Consider the following 17,327-nt stretch of genomic DNA (forward strand, 5'->3'; position numbering starts at 1 on the left):
ACTATCTGAGTCCCTGTTATCTGCATTATATACAGGTATTTATTTGTCATGTCTCCAATTCTGCATTCTTTCACCACACTGGCAACTTTAGAGCACCTGGAGCCGGTTAAGGCCCTGCCCAAGACCTAATGAAAACCCCTGCTTCAGTCAGACAGGAGGAGGGAAGGAGAGCTGACCCTGGTTTGGAGATGTACTGGTGTTGACCAGAGGTTTAGAGTACCAAGGGAAGGGAAACCCTGCCCAGGGAGGACAGAGGGACTCCCCCAGCATAGAGAGCCGAGAGAAACCCTGCTCAAGGGGAAAGAGGGTAAGAAGCCTGTGAAACTGAAAGTGCTGGGACCAGAGTAGGGGGCAAACCTGGGGCCCTTTGCTTCTCTCTCCCCCACCAGGGCACTTGTGGAGGCCAAGAATAGGGGCAGGAGCGGAGCCCTGACCCACCACACCAAGGAAAAGCATGGGACCCACCACAATAGCATTGGCCATTTACCACAATATGTTGCAATGTCTTAGATATTTTCTGGGGGACTTTTTCACAGTAGAATGAAGTTTCTATGGTAACTTTAGAACTACCTCTCTCTCACCAATAGAAGTTGGCCCAATAAAAGATATTGCCTCGCCCACCTTGTTTCTCTAATATCCTGGGACTGACACAGCTGCAACAACGCTGCATACTTGTCCAAGTTTTACAAATATATGCTGTGAAATCTGCCTCGGTAAATATTAAGGATGTTTTAAATAAATCAGAAAATCCCTAGTCTCATGTTTAAACGGTAATAACAATTTAGCTAGATTCCCATTTATTTGAAATTTTCTTTTGGAAGCTCTCAGACTTGAAATATGTCTCAACTGCATTAACTAAGGTTTTAAAAATGATTGGATTTTTTTTTAAATCAAAGGTTAACTTTAGTTAAACTGATGCCTTGTGCCAAAATGTATTTATACTGCCTGACAAAAAATACCTGTGGCATGCATAAAATAGACTGAAGGATGACCTCCTTCCATGAATGCATGATGCAATGAATTTATATTATATTTATAGGAATAATTGTGAAACTAGAACTCGATTTTAACGTTTGGATTCAGGAACATACCTGATTTAAGATATGGGTGTTTCTGGGGCTTAGCTGTTATAATCAATAAGACCATTAGTCTCATATTGCGCAGACAAATTCTGCTCTTAGTTATGTTGATGTAAATCTGGAAATACTACACTGAAATCAGTGTAGCCCATAAAAGCTTATGCTCAAATAAATTTGTTAGTCTCTAAGGTGCCACAAGTACTCCTGTTCTTTTTACTGAAATCAGTGGAATTCCCAATTGTTTACACCAGATTAACTGAAAGAAGAATTTAGCCAGTGGTGGGTAGAATCCTAGCTTTACTCAAATCAGTGGGAGCTTTGTCATCGACTTCAACAGGGACAAGGTTTCACCCTGTGTGTATTGTTTAGAGATTAGCTCAAATGGCAGAATCAGCATCTGGGTCAAGACTATTAATCCGCTGAAGGTCAGAGTTGCAAGAACCTGAGGTTTTAGCCCCAGAGATGGGGGCTCACCGCTGAAATTCAATTCCAGATTTGGGTTCAAATTCTAACATGTACATGCAAATATCAATGGTGATTGGATGTGAGTCTCACTGAATGTATCTATTTTTTCCTTAGTCTACTGTTTGGTAGAAGAGATGATACAATGAAATTTATATTGTTGCCTACAAATATTAGAGCTGCAATCCTGCTAACTAATGCAGGGCTGGTTTGACAGTTTATTCACTCGCTTTTTGTTTTGTTTCAAATGAGATTGGCCTGATTTTAACATATTCACACATAGATGAATTTTTAAAAAGTAGTTGTCACAAGGTGCTGCACTCACTGCTGGAACATCTCCTACTGGCTGCATGTAGGGATTAGCTCTGCCAGACCACTGCCCCTTCCTGTGGTTGCACTCCATCACTCTGACTTTGAGTTTCAGGACTCAACTGTTCCTGCTTTGTGGCTTGGCCCTCTGGCCAGGTCACTGTACTTTTCCCCTTCTGGGGTGTGTGTGCATCTATGCCCTGGTCTACACTCTGAGTTTATGTCAAATTAGCAGCATTAGATGGATTTAACCCTGCACCCCTACACACAATGAAGCCATTTTTGTTGACTTAAAGGACTCTTAAAATCGATTTCTGTACTCCTCACTGATGAGGGGATTAGCGCTGAAATCAACCCCACTGGGTTGAATTTGGGGTAGTGTGGATGCAATTTGATGGTATTGGCCTCCAGGAACCATCCCAGAAGGCTCTGTTGTGAATGCTCTGGACATAAATAAATATAAATGGAGATATAGCAATCTCCTAGAGCTGGAAGGAACCTTGAAAGATCATTGAGTCCAGCCCCCTGCCTTCACTAGCAGGACCAATTTTTGCCCCAGATCCCTAAGTGGCCTCCTCAAGGATTGAACTCACAACCCTGGGTTTAGCAGGCCAATGCGCAAACCACTGAATTATCCCTCCCCCCACTGTTGACTGCACTCTCAACTCAGTTGCACTGGCCAGGTAGACAGGAAAAGCCCCAGGAACTTTTGAATTTCATTTCCTGTTTGGCCAGCGTGGCAAGCTGATCAGCACAGGTGACCATGGAGTCCCAGAATTGCAAAAGAGCTCCAGCATGGACTAAACGGGAGGTACTAGATCTGATCACTGTATGGGGAGATGAATCCATGCTATCAGAACTCCGTTCTAAAAGACAAAATGATTAAGCACAGCCAGACACCAGGGCAGTTAGAAGAGTGCAGCAGGGTGTGCTGCACATCAGAGAAACTTTGAAAACCAGTTTCATGACTGGCCAGGCTATGGTGTGAAAGTTCTGTTTGTTTGTCCTTGATGAAAACCTGCCCCCTTGGTTCACTCTACTTCCCTGTAAGCCAATCACCCTCCCCCCTTTGATCTCTGCTTGCAGAGGCAATAAAGTCATTGTTTCAAATTCATGCATTCTTTATTAATTCATCACACAAATGAGGGGATAACTGCCAAGGTGGCCCGGGAGGGGTGGGGGAGGAGGGAAGTGGAGTAGTTGTAGGGGCACCCCCTAGAATGGCATGCAGCTCATCATAGAAGCGGCATGTCTGGGGCTCTGACCTGGAGCTGCAGTTTGCCTCTCTGGTTCTTCAGGGCCGCCCAGAGGATTCCGGGGTCTTCGGCGGCGGGGGGCCCTTCCGTTCCTGGATCCGCCGCCGAAGTGCCCCGAAGACCCGCGGCGGGACCCCCCCGCCGCCGAATTACCGCCGAAGCGGGACCCGCCGCCGAAGCGCAGCCCAGTCTTCGGCGGTAATTCTGCGGCGGAGGGGGGCCCCCGCCACGGGTCTTCAGGGCACTTCGGCGGCGGGTCCCGGAACGGAAGGGCCCCCCCCACCGCCGAATTACCGCGAAAGACCGGGCTGAACTTCGGCGGTGGGTCCCACTCCGTCTTCGGCGGTAATTCGCCAGCGGGGGGTCCTTCCGCCCCGGCGCGGAAGGCCCCCCCGCCGGGGAAGACCGGGAGCGGCAGAAGCTCCTGCGCCCGGCCCCGCAAGAGTTTGCCGGGCACCCTGGAGCGAGTGAGGGACCCCGCTTCAGGGGCCCCGAAAAACTCTGGTGGGGGCCCCTGTGGGGCTCAGGGCCTGGGGCAAATTGCCCCTCTTGCCCCCCCCCTCTGGGCGGCCCTGTGGTTCTTTGGTAGGCTTGCCTGATATTCCAGGAAGGACCGAATTTCCTTTAGATGAAACTTAAAGAAGAGAATGACCTGGAGTCACTCCCATTTATGTCCAGGAGCCCGTGACTGACCTCACCGAGGCCGGCCAGGACCAGGAGACAGCAGCAGATGGTACAATACGGCTGCTAACCGTCTTTGCTAACTTGCAAAGGCAAGGAGCTGCTGCTGTGTAGCACTGCAGTACCGCGTCTGCCAGCAGCACCCAGGAGACATATGGTGACAGTGAAGTGAGCGGGCTCCATGCTTGCCGTGGTATGTCGTCTGCACAGGTAACCCAGGAAAAAAGGTGAGAAATGATTTTTTGCCATTGCTTTCACAGGGGGGAGGGCCTGACGACATGTACCCAAAACCACCCTGTAAGAGTCCAGTGTGGGGGGCTCGGCCCTCTCGGGTGCGGCCGGGAGCCAGGCCGCGTCACTACACGGCCTAAATCAGCAGTTCAGTCTCCGAAGGTCCAAGGGCTCAGACCCTCAGGCAGGGCTGAGCAGAAATAAACAGTCAATAAAGCCCAACCCCTCAGTCAGGGCGGGGCAGCAAACAGCAGTTCTAGGCTCAGACCCTCAGGCAGGGGCTGAGCACACAGAGTCAGTAATGTAAGCCCAAGCCCTCAGTCAGGGCAGGGCAGCAAACAGCAGTTCTAGGCTCAGGTCCTTGGGCAGGAGCTGAGCAAACACCAATAGTTCAGGGCTCAGGTCCTTGGGCAGGAGCTGAGCAAACACCAGCAGTTCAGGGCTCAGGTCCTTAAGCAGGAGCTGAGCAAACAGCAGGTAAGTGCAGACTTCTATGTCTCAGCGCTGGTGTGAGGGGGAGACTGCCACCCATGAGTGGGGTGGCAGGGGGGACACAGGCCCACCCACTCCACTGTGTCCCAGCCCGGGGCCCTAACAGCGGCAGTTAGTCTGCTGCTGTGTCGGTGGGGTCCTGACCGCAACACACCGACATCGGCTCAAAGTCTGCTGTAGCCAGACTGGGGTCAGCTACCCCCAGGCTACTTTCCATTTCCCCCTCCATGGGTACCTGCTCAGTACTGATGTCCAGTGCTGGGTCCCACACCATGGGCTCCTCGCCGTGCTGAGAGCCGGCTCGCTCGGGCTGCTCCTCAGGACTCCGGTCGGGGGGACGCTCGAGCAGCTCCTCGGGGTACCGCGCTCGGGGCAGGCTCGGCCAGTCCTCCTCAGGGTACCGGGCTCGGGGCAGGCTCGGTCCAGCAGGAGCTCGGTCAGGGGCGTCTGTCCTCTCCGGCCGCCGGGCAGCAACTGAGCGCTGGGGCCGGGTCTTTATACTTCCTGTCCCGCTCCTTGACTTCTGGGGGGCGGGGACAGGCGGCAGTGGCTCCGCCCACTGTGGCGGCTGCTCTGGCTCCTCTCTCTCGGGTGCGGCCGGGAGCCAGGCCGCCTCACTACACGGCCCCCCCCTCAAGGCTGGCTCCCATGCAGCGGGGCCAGCCCCTTCCATCCCCCCCAGCTGGGAGAGGAAGTCCGCGTTAGCGTGGTCCTTCCCGGCCCTATGACGCACAGTGAAGGCATAGGGCTGCAGGGCCAAGTACCACCGCTGCAGCCGCATATTATGGTCCTTCATGCGGCCCAACCACTGGAGGGCAGAGTGGTCGGTGACCAAGGTGAAGGGGGCTCCCAGGATGTAATACCTCAGGGCTTCACAGGCCCACTTCACAGCGAGGGCTTCTTTTTCGACCACCGCATAGTTTTTCTCTCGGGGGAACAGCTTCCGGCTGATGTAAAGAACCGGATGCTCTTCCCCCTCTACTTCTTGGGAAAGGTTGGCCCTGAGTCCCACTTCCGAGGTGTCTGTCTGTAAAACAAATGTCTGGTGGAAATCAGGACTGTACAAGACCGGCTCGCTGCAGAGGCTCGTCTTGGGTGTCTGAAAGGCCTCGTCACACTCGCGGGTCCATTTCACCTGCCGCGGGCTATCCTTTGTCAGGAGCCCCGTTAAGGGGGCGGCAATCGCCGCGAATTGGGGAATAAACCGTCTGTAATACCCTGCCAGCCCCAGGAACTGGCGCACCTGGTGCTTCGTGGCTGGCGGGGGCAGGTTGCGATGGCTTGGACCTTGCCGACAAGAGGTTTTACCTGTCCATGCCCGATAGTATACCCCAGGTATGTGGTCTCTTGACAGCCGATGCGACATTTCTTAGGGTTGACTGTTAACCCGGCCTTCCGCAGGGACCTCAGGATGGCTGCGACCCTCTCTAGGTGGTTTACCAACCGAGGACTGTAAATGACCACGTCATCCAAATAGGCGGCCGCGTAGTTCTGATGTGGCTGGAGGAGGTGGTCCATTAGGCGCTGAAAGGTGGCCGGGGCCCCATGGAGGCCGAAGGGCATCTGGGTAAATTGGTATAGGCCCGTGGGTGTGGCGAACGCAGTCTTCTCTCTGGAGGCTGGTTCCAGGGGGATCTGCCAGTACCCTTTGCTTAGTTCAAGGGTGGTGATATAACGGGCCTCCCCTAAGCGGGCCAACAGCTCATCTATCCGAGGCATGGGATAGGCATCGAACTTGGAGATAGCATTAACGCGCCTGAAGTCGATACAGAACCGCTGTGAGCCGTCGGGCTTCGGTACCAGCACTACAGGGCTGCGCCACTCACTTTGTGATGGTTCAATCACTCCGAGATCCAACATCGCTCGTACCTCCTCCTCAATGACCCGCCTCCTGTGATACGGCAAGGGCCTGGTCGCGCTCCGGATCACCACCCCAGGCTCTGTCTGGATCCTATGGTATACCAGGGTGGTGTATCCTGGTTGGCCCGTAAAAGTGTGGGAGAAGGCGCGCAGGAGGCACCGGGTCTGTTTGAGTTGTTCTTCTGTTAAGGTCTCCCCAAGCTGGGGTTCCCCGGGGTCCTCGGTATGGGCAACCTGGGGTCCTAGCTCCGGTTCTGGCGGGTAGGGGTTAATCAAAAGCCTTTCACGCTCCCGCCAGGGTTTGAGGAGGTTGATGTGGTACCGCTGGATCCTCTTTTTCTGGTCCAGCTGATTAATTTCATAAGTAACCGGGCCCACCTTCCGGACCACCTCATATGGCCCTTGCCACCAGGCCAGAATCTTCGATTCACTGGAGGGAAGGAGGAGTAATACCCGGTCTCCGGGTTGAAAGTCCCGAGTCTGGGCGTCCCGGTTATAAGTATGAGCCTGCGTGTCCTGGGCGGCTTTCAAGTTTTCCCGCGCCAGATCCCCCGCCTGCTTAAGGCGCTCCTGAAGTTGGAGTACATACTTTAAGAGACCCTGGGCTGGGGATGGGGCTTGCTCCCAGGTTTCCCTCATGAGGTCCAGCAGGCCCCGGGGTCGCCGTCTGTACAATAATTCAAAGGGGGAGAACTTAGTTGACGACTGGGGAACTTCTCGTACCGCCAGGAGCAGGGGTGGAAGGAGCTGGTCCCATTGGCGAAGGTCCTCCTGGGGGAACTTACGCAACATCTCTTTCAATGTCCGATTGAATCTTTCAACCAGCCTATCTGTCTGGGGATGGTAGACGGACGTTCGGAGTTGCTTTATCCCCAGGAGTTTGCAGACCTGCTGGAGCAGCCGTGATGTAAAGTTGGTTCCCTGATCCGTGAGGATCTCCCGGGGCAGGCCGATGCGGGCGAAGACCTTCACCAGTTCAGCTGCGATGGTGCGGGCTGTGATGTTCCGGAGAGGGATTGCTTCGGGGAACCTGGTAGCATAGTCCATTATCACTAAAATATATTGAAACCCCGCACTGCTTTTAGGGAGAGGCCCCACCAGGTCCATGGCCACGCGTTCAAAGGGGGTCTCAATTAGAGGCATCGGGACCAGTGGTGCCTTTGGAGTTCGTGCTGGGGCAGCCAACTGGCATTCTGGCAAGAGCTGCAATAATTCTTTACCTCCTGGTGTACCCCTGGCCAGAAGAAGTGCCCCAGGATCCGAGCCAGGGTCTTCTCGTGGCCGAGGTGCCCGGCCGCTGGGATGTCGTGGGCCAGTTTCATGACCGCCCGGCGGTGACACCGAGGTACAAGGAGTTGTGTCCGGGTATCCCCCGTGCGGGGGTCCCTCTCGACGCGATATAGGCGCTCCTGCCGCAGCTCAAAGTGCGGCCACTGTGCCGCTCGATGGGGGTCGAGGACAGTCCCATCCACGGAGGCCAGCTGGTCGTATGTCCGTTTGAGTGTGGGGTCGGCCCGTTGATCCCGGCAAAAGTCCGTGGGCGCCGAGGGATCCTCCCCCACTCCTGTGGGAGGATCTTCACGTCCTCCCGTAGGGTTGGTGTGGTCGGGGGCTTCCACCTCGTCTTCCTCAGTCTCTGGGGCCTCCCCTTCCAAGGCTGGCATGACCTGCGGGCTGCCCTCGGCGTGGCGGCGTAGTTCGGCGGGGAACTCGGGCCAGTCCCGACCCAGGATCACTGGGTACGCCAGCCGTGGAGCGAGTCCCACTGTCATCAGCCGGGTGACCCCATCAATAGTCAGTTGGGCCCTGGTACTTGGGTAGGGCCGTATATCCCCGTGGATACACTGCAGCTGAATCTTCCCCAGGGCCAGGCGGTTGTCAGCCTGCGGGCCCATGGTTTGGCAGACCAGTGTCTGGCCGCAGCCTGAATCGAGGAGGGCGCCCCTCAACGACCACGGGCACGGTGATCTTGGCCGCTTGTGAACGCCGGGCACAGCCTTCCCCTGCGTAAACCTGGCCAAAGGTACACTCCAGTCCTGGGCAGTCCCGCTGTAAATGGCCATACTCTCCACAGGAGAAACAGGGCCCCAGGTCTGCTCGTCCCGTCCGTGACTGGGCCCTGGGGTTACCTCCAGGCGGGTTCCGGTAGTCCCCTCTTGCCGCGGGAACCGGGGTCCGAGCGGGTCTCCCGGAGGACGCGGCGGTACGGGTCCGGGCCTCTGCTCCACGGGAGGAAATTCGTATGTCTGCGAGGGTGGGTGCCCCCTTCTTTTCTGGGTTGGGCCGCTCCGTCCGTGGCGGGGCTGTCCGGCCAGCCAAACCCAGCGGGGCTTCAGCCGCGAGGAAGTCCTCCATTAACGTAACGGCCGCGGCCACTGTTGCCGGCCTATGGCGGAGGACCCAGGATCTTCCTCGCGGCGGGAGTACATGGGCGAACTGCTCCAGCACTACCTGCTCCATCAGCTCCTCTGATGTCCGGCGTTCAGGCTGTAGCCACTTTTTGCAGGTCTCTCGAAGCTCCTGGGCCACTATCCGAGGCCGGGCCCCTGGAGGATATGCCAGGCTTCTAAACCGCTGTCGGTAGGTCTCCGGACTCACATCCAGGGCGTCCAGAATGGCGGCTTTCACCTGGCTGTAGTCCTGGGCTACCTCCACCGACAAGCCTCGATAGACCGTCTGAGCAGTCCCAGTTAAGTATGGGGCCAGGATGGTGGCCCATTGGTCCTGGGCCCAGCCCGCGACGACGGCCACCCGCTCGAATGTGACGAGAAAGGCTTCGGGGTCATCGCCGGGCCCCATCTTCGTCAGCCGAATTAGGGGGCTGGGCTGCGGGGCCCCTGCCGCACCTCCTGGCTGGGGTTCCTCCGGTCGAGTCAGTGCCGCTGCGAGCTGCTGGACACATTGCCGCTGAAAGTCCTGGTGCTGGGTAACCAGGTCTTGAATGAGCTGTCGTTGTTGAGAACCTAGCTGCTCGATGAGCTGCTGCTGCTGTTGTTGGTGGGCGGCCTGCTGCTCCTGTTGCTGTCGCGACTGGGCCGCCTGTTGTCGCTCCTGGCTCTCCGTCATGAGGGCCAGGAGCTGGGATAGATCCATCTCTCTGGCGGGAGGCCTCTCTCCCGCGGCCCCCTTTTCACCAGCGTCAAGAGCTCGCGCCCACATCCTGGGCGAGATTCCTCAGAGAAGGCACCATGTGTAAGAGTCTGGTGTGGGGGGCTCGGCCCTCTCGGGTGCGGCCGGGAGCCAGGCCGCGTCACTACACGGCCTAAATCAGCAGTTCAGTCTCCGAAGGTCCAAGGGCTCAGACCCTAAGGCAGGGCTGAGCAGAAATAAACAGTCATTGAAGCCCAACCCCGCAGTCAGGGTGGGGCAGCAAACAGCAGTTCTAGGCTCAGGTCCTTGGGCAGGAGCTGAGCAACACAATAGTTCAGGGGCTCAGGTCCTTAAGCAGGAGCTGAGCAAACACCAACAGTTCAGGGCTCAGGTCCTTAAGCAGGAGCTGAGCAAACACCAATAGTTCAGGGCTCCGGTCCTTAAGCAGGAGCTGAGCAAACAGCAGGTAAGTGCAGACTTCTATGTCTGAGCGCTGGTGTGAGGGGGAGACTGCCACCCGTGAGTGGGGTGGCAGGGGGGACACAGGCCCACCCACTCCACTGTGTCCCAGCCCGGGGCCCTAACAGCGGCAGTTAGTCTGCTGCTGTGTCGGTGGGGTCCTGACCGCAACACACCGACATCGGCTCAAAGTCTGCTGTAGCCAGACTGGGGTCAGCTACCCCCGGGCTACTTTCCATTTCCCCCTCCATGGGTACCTGCTCAGTACTGGTGTCCGGTGCTGGGTCCCACACCATGGGCTCCTCGCCGTGCTGAGAGCCGGCTCGCTCGGGCTGCTCCTCAGGACTCCGGTCGGGGGGACGCTCGAGCAGCTCCTCGGGGTACCGGGCTCGGGGCAGGCTCGGCCAGTCCTCCTCAGGGTACCGGGCTCGGGGCAGGCTCGGCCAGTCCTCCTCAGGGTACCGGGCTCGGGGCAGGCTCGGTCCAGCAGGAGCTCGGTCAGGGGCGTCTGTCCTCTCCGGCCGCCGGGCAGCAACTGAGCGCTGGGGCCGGGCCTTTATACTTCCTGTCCTGCCCCTTGACTTCCAGGGGCGGGGACAGGCGGCGGTGGCTCCGCCCACTGTGGCGGCTGCTCTGGCTCCTCTCTCTCGGGTGCGGCCGGGAGCCAGGCCGCCTCACTACACACCCGTGACAAAGTTTTTGCCCCATCAGGCACTGGGAGCTCAACTCAGAATTCCAGTAGGCGGCAGAGACTGTGGGAACAGTGGGATAGCTACCCACAGTGCAACGCTCCGAAAGTCGACACTAGCCTCGGCACTGTGGACACACTCTGTCGACTTAATGGTCTTAAGTGGGGACACACACAATCAACTGTATCAAATTGATTTCTAAAAAATCGACTTATATTACATCAACCTAATTTCATAGTGTAGACATACCCTATGTCTCTCAGGACCCACTGTCCGAGACAGCTATTCTCTCACTGTGCCTTAATGGTGCAGCTTCCCCAGGGGAACCCAGGTCTGCCCTCTACACTGGGTTCCAACCCAGGGACCTTACAGCTAGCAGTCAAGGTTGTCATAGTCCTATCCCTTCCTGCTGTATCCCTGGGCTGCTTCCTATCTTACCCTGCCAGTGACTGAGCCTGCCTCTCTCTCAGCATCCCTCTTCTACTCTCAGCCAGTGGGCTTTATATAGGCCTCTATTCCTTTCCAGCTGTGTTTCCTTTTTAATTAACCTTCATTACTCCCTGGCTCCTCCACCTAGCCACTTTGGTCCACCTAGCCACTTTAACCCCTTCAGGCCTTGTGTGGGCTGAGCACCCCATCCCAGTCTGGCATATTTTATTGCCTTCTGAATGGATTTATTGTATTGTTTTGTTTGAGGCATAAAGCAAGTCTGTTAAAGTTGTTGACACCGCATTTGTTATCATTATTTTATTACACCAGCATGATCAGAGTCCCATTGTGCCAGGCACTCTGCAAACACAGACTGAAAGATGGTCCTTGTCCTGAAGAGCATACCCTCTAACTAATGCAACACAATGGGAAAGCCGGTGGTGTGCGGAGACCACTGCCTATCTTGCTGACCAGTATTGTCTGACTAGTAGCTGTGAGCCTGTGCTGCCACAATTTGTGCAATTTGTAAAGTGTTGTGTGAGAAGTTTCAAAGAACTGTGGCAACTGAGCCTGTAATTTACCAGCTGTGCAGTCTCCCTCTACAGCCAATGACACTGCAGCATGCAAATGAGCTGTAGAGCCAGGGTGCAATTGTTTGCATTACCTCTGATATATCACAATGGTTTAGGACTCTTGGCCTGGCATAGGTAGATGCCTTGCTGCTGCTGCACTGGTGTCATTTGTAAAGTCAAAATGGCTGAGAACTTAAAAATTGGACAGTAATAGACTGCAAGTCCCAGTGATGATTGAACCTGGTGCAGGGCCGGTGCAACCATTTAGGCGAACTAGGCGGTCGCCTAGGGCGCTGGGATTTGGGGGGCACCATTTTCTTTGGCAGCAACCGCGGCGGCCGGATCTTCGGCCGCCTCTGTCGCCGCCAGCATTTAGGCAGAGGGAACTGGGGCAGGGGAGCACGGGGACGGCCGCCTGCAGCAAGTAAGGGGGGGGGAGGCGGCACCAGGGGAACTCCCTGTCCCAGCTCACCCCTGCCCTGCCTCCTTCCCAGCACGCTGTGGCTGCTTCACTTCTCCCGCCTCCCAGGCTTGCGTCGCCTAAGCTGATTGGCGCCGCAAGCCTGGGAGGCGGGAGAAGTGAAGCAGCAAGGGCGTGCTCGGGATGCTCGTGCTCGTGCATGGAGCAGGGGTGAGCTGGGGTGGGGTGGGTGCCTCAGAGCAGAGGGTGGGGGGTGGGGAGCTGCCGCGGGGGAGGGGGCGCCTCAGGGCAGATGGGGGAGCTGCCGCGGGGGGGGGCGCCTCAGGGCGGGGGCGCGGGGGAGGGCGCAAGGTGGAAGTTTCGCCTAGGGCGCGAAACATACTTGCCCCGGCCCTGACCTGGTGATATTCTGAACAAAAAGAGCCTTCAGCCATGCTTGTAGTTGCTCCCATTGTTTCATGCTGACTTAACAGATGTTCTAGGCTTCAGAGTGACACACAGAGTGACAAACCTGGAATCTTATAATATAGATTGTTTCCTTATACTCCTCCCTATCTGTTGGTATCCATCCATCCGTTATCTCTTGTCATCTCTTGTTTTATATTTGGATTATAAGCCCCTCAGGGCAGGGACTGTCTTTTTGTTCTGTTTGTATAGTACCTTGCACAGTGGGGTCTTGGTCCGTGACCAGGGTTCCTAGGGGCTATGGCAATAAAATAGTTAATAATAATTAATAATTAATTTCATATGTGGATGTAACAGTCAGAAGAAGACCTGAGGCAGATCCCGGTGCTATGACAATATACACCAGCTGAGGATCTGTGCCCACAGAAAGGAGGTGCATTTGCATAGGTCAGCTGTGTGCTCAGCTGGATGAGTGGGTTTGGAAGAAGACAGTGATGTTTTAGTCTAGTTTGGGAACAGCGTTCTGGAAGAAAATCATGAAGGTGCTTGTGAGAAAAATGAACAAATGGGTGATTTAGGCTGGTATCACTAGTGGGGCAGAGAGGTGATGTAATAAGATACAAGAGTGCATAAATAGGGAGGTGCAAAGGTGTGCAGGGACTTAAAGGTAAGGGCAAGAAACTTGTATTGGATGTGGGAGAGAAGGGGAACCAGTGGAAGGGGATAAGGTCAGAATGATGGGGCAGGGAGATGATATTAGCCACTAGTATTTTCAGTGGAGGTGAGGGAAGTGAAGGGGGTGTCAGGAAGTCTGGATAATAGGTGATTATAGTAACAAGGAGGAGAAGACAGTGGCTTGGTTGAGAGTTTTAGCAGTTTGGGCAGAGAGAAAAGGCTGGGTCTTAAAGATGTTGTTGAGGAAAAACTGCCAAATGTGGGACACTGCTTGGAAGTGCAGTCCAGCAAGAGATGGAGTCAAAGGACTCGTCTACACAGTGAGTTGGGGCGCAGCAAGCTAGGGTGTGAATCTACAGTGCACAGCATTGGATGCAGCAATGTCCTGTGTGGACACTGCGACAGAGCAGTGACAGTTCCAGAGTGCGGCTGGCTTACTATTACTTGAAAGCTTTGAATGCCAAGCCATATTCCAGGACTTTCAGTGCACTGCACCAGTGTCCACACTGGATGTTACTGCATGGAAAGTAACTGCAGATTCACACTCTGGCACGCAACACAGTACCGTGTTGTTAGACAAGCCTGAAGAGAATGCCTTGGTCATGGGTCTGAGTGACAGGGAGGATGGGAGTGTTTAACTGTGTCTGAGGAAAGAGGGAGATGTGGAGGGTTTGGGAGTGAAGACCAGGACTTGGTGGCAAAAAAATCCAAGAGATGTCAGAATGAGAAGGACCCAGAGGCAGGATTTGGGCAAAGAAAGCCCCTTTTAAATCGGAAACTCGTTAATGATGACTGTTCATGTGTCAAAAATAGTTTGGTATCTAGGTACAGTGCATTCCAAAAATAACTGAGAAAATATCAAGGGAGTAGAGCTTAGTCAGCAGAGAATGATGAATATTTTGACAAATGTGAACAATGTACCACTTATTCTATTATTTTCCTCCTAATTTTATTTCTTTCTATTTCTACTCTACTTTATTCTTCTCTTACTACTCTTATTTATAATATGATTGCATCGGTATCTGCATGAAACATGCTCTGATGAGAAAAGGACTTTCCTAAATCATTTGTACCCTAGAAATTCCAAGTGAGAGAAGCTATTATGTCCTGGAAAGGTTCCAGTTTGGAGACCTGGGGGCGGAACAGTCTAGCTGTTCTGAGAGATAATGGCCACCAACTGAGTGAAACCGGGTGGAGCAAGAGTAAAGAATGGCAATACGGGCCAGATCCTTGTGCAGGTAAAACTCAAATTGAAGTAAATTGATTATTTTTATTATGTTAATGAAATTATCTGGTAAAAAGGCTGGTAATATGCACTGATAACAGTTTTATATTTAACGGGTGAATAGGTCCTGAATAATGGAATGAGATAATGTCTGTCTAGTTGAGATTATGATTGTATTTGGCATATAATGGTTGCTTTCAATTGTTTATGTAGTCAGTGGTGGCAGTATATCCCATACAGAGTATAAACACAACCTCTTATATATATCCAGCCTCTAGTGTATTTCTTCTTGCAAAGTGAACTGAGCAACTTGAAAGGTGCACTGCCATAGTAAAAATCAAAGTGCTAATATGTATGTGCACCACTGTCCTCTCTGAGGGCTTGGCTACACTTGAGAGTTACAGCGCTGGTGGTGGCTTTACAGCGCTGTAACTTACTCCCCGTCCACACTGGCAAGGCACATACAGCGCTGTATCTCCCTGGCTACAGCTCTGGTTGTACTCCACCTCGATGAGAGGAATAAAGAGAACAGCACTGGTGCTGCAGCGCTGGAGTGCCAGTGTAAACAGTGATTAATCTTACTATGCTGTAACTGACTCTGGAACCTTCCCATAATGCTTTTTAAGTAAAGATAACACTCTTTGTTTTGTTGTGATGCCTCTCTTTGTTTTGTTGTGAACTCGGGGCTCCCGGAGCTGCTTATCTAAAAAACAAACACAGCTACTGTTTGCTCGAGCAGAGGCAGGCAGAGGGATCCCTTTGGAATGTTTGCTTGAGGAGAGAAGCAGTACGGCGTGCGGGAGGGAGGGGGGTCCGTTGTGGAGCAGCTGCTTATCTGGTCTGTGAGGAAAAAAACAAAGAGGGCTATTTGAATGAGAGAGGGGTGGGGGAAGGTGTCGGAACTTGCAAGGCAGGGAGCTGACACAGTGTCAGCTCCAAAAATCCACTCTCTCTGTCTCCCCCACGCTCCCTGTCACACTCCACCCCACCCCCCTCTTTTGAAAAGCACATTGCAGCCACTTGAACGCTGGGATAGCTGCCCATAATGCACCACTCCCAACACCGCTGCAAATGTGGCCACACTGCAGCGCTGGTAGCTGTCAGTGTGGCCACACTGCAGTGCTTTCCCTACACAGCTGTATGAAGACAGCTTTAACTCCCAGCGCTGTACAGCTGCAAGTGTAGCCAAACCCTGAGATGGATTCAGAACTGCTTGGCTTTTGTCATAGGCCCTATCATTCTCCATGGTTAATGGAGATTCAAGTGGGGTAGCTGAAGAGGTGTATGGAGAATGCACATCTTACTACCTCCAGTTGTGTGGAAATTAGTCAGAAAAGGTACAACAGCAGCAAGCTTTATTGTCCTTTCCCAACAGTTCTCACTCTTGGAACCAGCCAAACAAGGGGGAGTACCCAGTACAGTGGCTTCCATGCTGCCATGGAGCCAAGGGGGTAAGGGATTACTGGAGGCCAGAGTTGGTGCTGAGGCACAGGGACTCCAGGCAGATGGCCCTCGTCTCCCATGGATTTGTACAGATGCCCTGGCATTTGCCAGATTTGGGGATGGGGCCCCAATGTCTTTTCCAAGGAAAGGTTTGTATAAAACCATACTTGTGATGTGAAAATATGGAGGTGATCTCAGTGAGGATTCTAGTGGAGGTTTCCTCCCCCTGATTTGTGTCTCATGGGTTTTTGCACAGGATGGGATGATTGGGACCCAGGAGTTGGATCTATTCTCTTTCTATCACTTCTCTGCTCATACTCAGGGATGTTCCCTTGGCATGCATCCCTCGCTCTCTTTAACTGGCAGTAGGACATGTATTAACGCTTTGATACAGCAGAGGGATCTGTGTGAGCAAACTTGGGTTCCCCATAGAGCACCACTGCCAGGCCCAAGGTCAGCCGTGTAGAACTGACTGAAATCAGGGCCTAGATATGTGCATAAATGGGTCTGCTCACCACGCCTACATTCTGTTGCTTTTATTTGGGAGGTGTAATGTCTTTTTTTTTTTTTTTTAACATTCTTGTTGCAGTTATGGGATGTAAATCACACTCATCAGCATCCAGATGGAAGGAGGGAAGAGGCTGGTGTTGATTTGCATTCATTGGGTTGTTCTCTGGAAGGGTTATGATTTCTTTTCTCCTTTCAGGTTGTTTGTTTGTTGCAAGGTAAGGTATGATTGTGCCATTTAGACATGACCCTGCTTTAGGGGTTGTGCGAAGTAGCCCTGCCCCACTGGCAGTACTGGAAACATTCTCCCCAAGAGAGACAGAATGCCTCCCAGAGCTCCCCAGTGTCCAGTGGGAACGAACACACTGCAAAATCCCTTTAGGAGGCGTAGGATGCTCCCCATCTTAAGGAGGCTGGCCAGCTCCACTGGCTGGCATGAAAGCAGAGGGTGGGGTTATGGCGCTGTTTCTTTGGAATGCTGTGCACCCCCAGGGAGTAGTTAGGGGATGATTCATGTGCTTCCCTGAGACTGCATTTCTGCCCTGTCCTTAGGCAGACTACCCAAAATGGGGAGAGGCTCTTTACTCCCTTCCTCTTCTACCCCTCCCCCCGCCCCGGCTGCACAGACATATAAGGGCCAGCGGGGGATCTAGCCTTTAAAAATGTCAAAAAATAACCCCATATTTTCTTCTGAGCCCACATTAGTCCCCACACCCCCTTTATTTGGCTGGCCCCAGATCTTTTTCTGCAGCTTCTTGCCCTGCTTTGACCATTAGGACTCTGAACTTTCTCTTTTTCAGTTTCACACATTTTTATTTAGCCTGGGACAAATCCAGCATCATTTTTCTCTCTCTTGTGCCTCTATGTCCTTAGATTACAACAGGCACAGCCAACCTACAGCTCTTGAGGCTTTAAAATGTGGCCATTCAAAGGCTTCTGACTTAAGAAGAAAATGTGCATTTGTTTCCAAATGGAAAATGTGTCTTTAACGGGCAGTGTTTGAATCAGGCCTACTATTGCTATGGAGACGAGGAAGGAGGCA

At 53.5% G+C, this 17,327-nt stretch overlaps 1 protein-coding gene across 1 annotated transcript in view; it reads left to right on the plus strand.

Moving 5' to 3' along the window:
* Nucleotides 1-225: 225 nt before the first annotated feature.
* Nucleotides 226-17,327, plus strand: part of BPGM (bisphosphoglycerate mutase) — a 48,907-nt gene continuing 31,805 nt past the window's right edge. The window contains exon 1 of the mRNA XM_044992122.1: nucleotides 226-307. The gene's annotated coding sequence lies outside the window, so the exon portion shown is untranslated. The remainder of the gene's footprint in view (nucleotides 308-17,327) is intronic.

The sequence above is a fragment of the Mauremys mutica genome, chromosome 1 (genome assembly GCF_020497125.1).
Source record: "Mauremys mutica isolate MM-2020 ecotype Southern chromosome 1, ASM2049712v1, whole genome shotgun sequence".
Lineage (NCBI taxonomy): Eukaryota > Metazoa > Chordata > Testudines > Geoemydidae > Mauremys > Mauremys mutica.